Consider the following 4,950-nt stretch of genomic DNA (forward strand, 5'->3'; position numbering starts at 1 on the left):
AATTACCCTCAGGGGAGATGACAATGCCACAATCCCTTTTCCTCCATTGTACTCTTGGGGATTTAGAAATGCACACACATGCATTTGGTGTGATCTTCAAACTACTGAGTCCAGGACTTGAATTGCTCGGTTGGCCATATGGAATCTAGCCACCTTAACCTTCAGACCACCTGCTGGTCCTTTTTCTTTTTCTTTTTCTTTCTCTCTCTTTTTCTTTCTTTCTTTCTTTCTTTTTCTTTCTTTCTCTCTTTCTTTCTTTGCTTTTTAATTTTTTTTCAGTATAGCAAAGTGGGGAGTTTATTAAAGGAAAAGGAAGGAAAAACAGAGCTCCCAAGAAGGGAGGGATCCTGGAAAATGGGATCCCAAAGAAAAACTGAGATGACGTTTTTTTACCTTGGTCAGGAAAGGCTTTGTCTGGACTTATTATTGGTGGTGCTTGTGCATTAATTCCTTTGTGTTGGGGAGGGGCACATGCTGGATGGGTCCAATTATTTTCTTAATTTTGGAGTGAGTATGAAGGTCAAGATATTGTCTAAAAGCTTTGGGCCATGAATTATTCAAGAACTAGATTTACATGTCTAATGTCAAAAGAATATGATGACTGGGAGAAGAGGAATTGTCAGGAGCCACACAGCAGAGGCTCTCCTCTGGGTGGGGGCTACTCTATCTACCTGTAAATAGGGTCCAACTCCTGTCTCAATCCACCCTCTAAAGAAGCACCTCTAACTACACTTAGGGAAATGGACTCAAGACAGTTCTGGATGCTTACTGCTAAGATGAGATGAGGATAGGAGGATGGCAGTCAGAGGGTTTTCAGAGGTCTATTTAAGGTCCTCCAATGGAGGTCATGATGCATATTCATTGGAGACTTTGTCCAGATCACCATTTGTAGCTTGATGGATTCTAAATGAGAAGAGCAGTGTATAACAATAATGATGTACTAGTCAAAGAAATTTAGCTATTTCTATTGCATATCAACAAAACTTTAATTTTATCAATATTTTCAACTCCTTGACTCTTAAAATATGACTCAAACCTTCAACAATATGCTGAAGATTTGTTTTTTTGTCCCCATTTTTTCTTTGCATTAGCCATTTTCCCAAAGACAAAAACTACCATATAAAATACTGTGTAAAAACCTTTCCATTAAACCTTTCTACTAAAATTGTATTTTTGTAACCTTCCTTTTATGTCACCTTTTTTGTGCTTACTATTATGTTACTTTGTTTCCTTTTGAGTGTATCTTTAGAAACAACCTTAACCTCTGATTTAGACAGAAATTATATTAAAATTATATTTTACAAAGACCTTAATTCTTCTTTGTCACTTTAAGGATTACCTGAGGCTTGTCCAGTGAGACTGCTAGATGTCCAAAGGGAACCATAGGGGTCTTGGGCTTTATAAATCCTCAATTTTAGAGGCCAGAATGGACTCAGAAGTCTGGAACTCCCTTCAGAGCTCAGGGCATTCCCATCTCCAGTGACCAACTCCACAATGGGGACAAGGCTCCACTCAGGGAACATGAGGATTCCAGTCATGGGTATTGTCCAGTGCTCAAGCTGTCCACATTGTAAATAGAGCCTCTTCTAAGGCAGAGGCTCTGATCTAGACTTTTTTCAGATCCTGCCCTCAGGGGAAGTACCCAGCCTTCAGGATTACCATGAGTGACTCTTGGGTGCTCTTTAAGTGTAAGTTAAATCTAACAGCCATTTTTAAGGAACCTATCTATTGTAATATGAAAGACAACCACAACAATAGGAAAAAACCTTTAGGGGAAAGCTATAATGGTATATGACATTTCTTTATGGTGAATCCAATGTTTTTGAAGATTTGGGGGAAGTTTTAACCAACTTTATTAGTTAGTCATTTTTAATTATATTAAATGTATATGAATACATTTAAGAGTGATTATTTGATTAAACACTGAGTAAATTATGAACATTCAGGCAACTGGGCAAGAGAGTATATAAAACACACATTATTATTTTACTGTTCTATGGGTTCTAGTTTTGATAGAGAAGTAACCCTAGTTCAATTTGGGGTGATAATGGTCATAAAATCTGGCATGTAGGGGTAAAGAAAACTCCATAGTCTACTTATTTCCAAGTAATAGTTGACCATGTCCATGAAGATAAGATTTGACAAGTGATTCTATGAAGTTGATAGAACTCAGAGATGTTTATAAAATGAGTTTTCTGTACTTATTAAGAAGGGGATAAGTTGTTATTTAGGGCTAGCCCTATAGTACAGTGGTTAATTATTATGTGTAGGGAGCCTGGAGTACATACCCCAAATTGTAATAGAATGAAGAAATGGAGGAAAAGAAATTGCAGCCTGACCATGTCTCATTGGGAGGTACTTTCTTTCTCTACTCCTTGTCCCTTTTTGTCTTTTTCTCTTTGTAAGCATGTGTGCTTTCTGGCAATAAAAGAAAAAGGTACTTTCTGTGTTTGTAAAGATAAGTTTGCTTTGAGATTTTACCTATATGTGTAGAATTAATGTTTTTTTATTTTCTTCCACAGGGGCCTTGTTTAGCCTGATCCTCAGCTTGTTTGTTTTATGGAAGGAATATACTATTCATTTTTCAAAATATATATCTATAGAAAGGAGCAACTAATGTGTCCCAGAGAATGTCCTCATTGATGTGTGGTATGGATGGACATTCATGTTTGCTGCTTTTGGAACTCCCTTTGTGTGTATATCAGGAATTATGTTTCAGGTCATTGGTTGGGAGTTTGAGGAGTTTCAGAAATTAACAAAATAAAATGTGAAAAGTCCATATTAAAATTTTTGGGGGAGATTCCTGAATGGCTGTTTGAAAAAAGGTAAAGTAAATTTCAGGTTTTGGCCTTTGCCAAGTGCTCAGAGCATTACTTACCATTAATACACATTGATTGTGTGCCATTGTGAACTGAATGGGATTTGGAGAGTGGTGCTACAAAATTAAAAGAAGGATTATGACAAGTCATTTCAAAGAGAAGTAGAATGAGTTTTAATTTGGCTTCAGATTGCAGAGATAAAAAGATTGGCACTGGTTTTCTTCATGCATAGAAAAATGACAATAGTGCAATCTCAAACTCTAGTACCATAATTTCAATTTCAATCTTTCAAAAATTGCCTTTATGCAAAGTAAGATTTTTTTAATGAAAAGTTTAGTTCTTTCTGAAATAACCATTAAACCATAACTAATATAATAGGCTTGCAACTATTATTTCTCAGTTTAAAGTTCAGAGATGTTCTAGGAGACACACAAACTTCTTTTTGTCACATTACTGCAACAGGAAGACTTTTAAAAATGGGCATTGAGGGGCCAGAGGATGCCATAATGATTATGTTGCTGGACTCTCATGTAGTCCATGGTTTGAGTCCTGGACTCGGCAGCTTAAAACTCAGGCTGGGTGAGTGTGATGTGCATGCATGTATGCATACCCAATATCCCAAGAGGAGAATGGAGGAGAAGGAATTGTGTTGTGTCCATCCCTCCGGGGGTAAATTCTTGCTTTCTGTCTCTCTGTGTGTCCAGTGACCATGCATGCTATAGCAAAAATCTCTCTTAAAAAATGGAATCTAACATGGTACATTTTTAATAAGATATTTAGGAAAAAGTTATATCTGAAGGAAAAATTATTTACATTTTTAAGATCCAAATTATATTATTTCACCACAGAGAGATCTGTGGTTGAGCAAAGATTTATGAAAATAGTGAAAACTTGAAATGCTTCACTTAAATAAAACCAAACAAAGGTCATAGCAAAGTGAAAAGAAAAAAAAAAGGTTTACTAAGGGGACAAGATGAATCCAGAAAAGGCTGGTTCCAGTCTAGAGAATGAGAAACTGAATATATTTATGTGAAAAGGATTGTTTATCTTTGTAAAAGCTAATCATGTTAAATGTTAGTAATGGATGGCAAACATATTCATTAATTGGATCCTGTTTTCACTTATATTCAACTTACGATAGATATCTCATCAGTTAAATGACACCCACCTATTCTTTTTTTATTTTTATTATCATCATAATCTTCTTTAAATTACATTGGATTGCATATAAATTTACAGTGTATTACATTTGTTTTTATAAATGGACTGCCCTCCATGTCCATCAATAGAGAGACATTAATCTCCCCACTTCATCATTCAATATCTTTTCTATGTTTTTCCCAATCATTATTATTATTATTCTAATTATTTTTTAAACAGTCTATCATTATTTCTCATTTTGCTGGTAAAAAGACTTTACCTATCATGAAATACTTCTCAGACCAATCCAGTTGAGAATACTATACATGTTATCATCAACAGTAATAAGCCATATCTGTTTCCCACTAATGTCCTGCCTCTCTATTTGTTCTCTTGCTATCTTTCTCTATCCTCTTCTCTTCACCCCCGCCCATTCCACACTGTCTTATTCTCGTTAAGTACTCTCACTGCTTTTATGTCCTCCAATAGTTCACTCTCTACCATAGAGTGTGGAAAGTCAGTATATATTAAGTGGATGCATACAATACCTTTCTTTCATAGCCTGGCTTACTTCACTCAGCAATAGATCCTCCATATCTGACCACTTTCTATCAAATGTCAGGGTCTTGATATTTTTTATGGCTGAGTAGTATTCCAGAGAGTATATATACCACACTTTTCCAATCCATTCATCGGTTTGTGGACTTTTAGGTTGGTTCAATGTCCTGGCAATTGTGAATAATGCTGCAATAAACATTGATGTGCAAGCACTTTTCCGACTGAATGTTCTCCTGTCTTTTGGGTAGATACCCAGAAGTGGGATTGCTGGATCAAATGGTAGTTCTATTTGTAGATTTTGAGGAACATCCATATTGTTCTCCACAGTGGCTGAACCTGTTTACATTCCCACCAACAGTGTAGGACGGTTCCCTTTCACCACATCCCCACCAACACTTATCACTTTTTATATTCTTAATCTTTGCCATTCTGA

General features: G+C 36.0%; 1 pseudogene; it reads right to left on the reverse strand.

Moving 5' to 3' along the window:
* The window catches only part of LOC102480043 (zinc finger protein Pegasus-like), a 78,212-nt pseudogene extending 76,674 nt beyond the window's left edge, over positions 1 to 1,538 (reverse strand).
* Positions 1,539 to 4,950: the final 3,412 nt, after the last annotated feature.

The sequence above is a fragment of the Tupaia chinensis genome, unplaced genomic scaffold (assembly GCF_000334495.1).
Source record: "Tupaia chinensis unplaced genomic scaffold, TupChi_1.0 Scaffold149780_1, whole genome shotgun sequence".
NCBI lineage: Eukaryota > Metazoa > Chordata > Mammalia > Scandentia > Tupaiidae > Tupaia > Tupaia belangeri.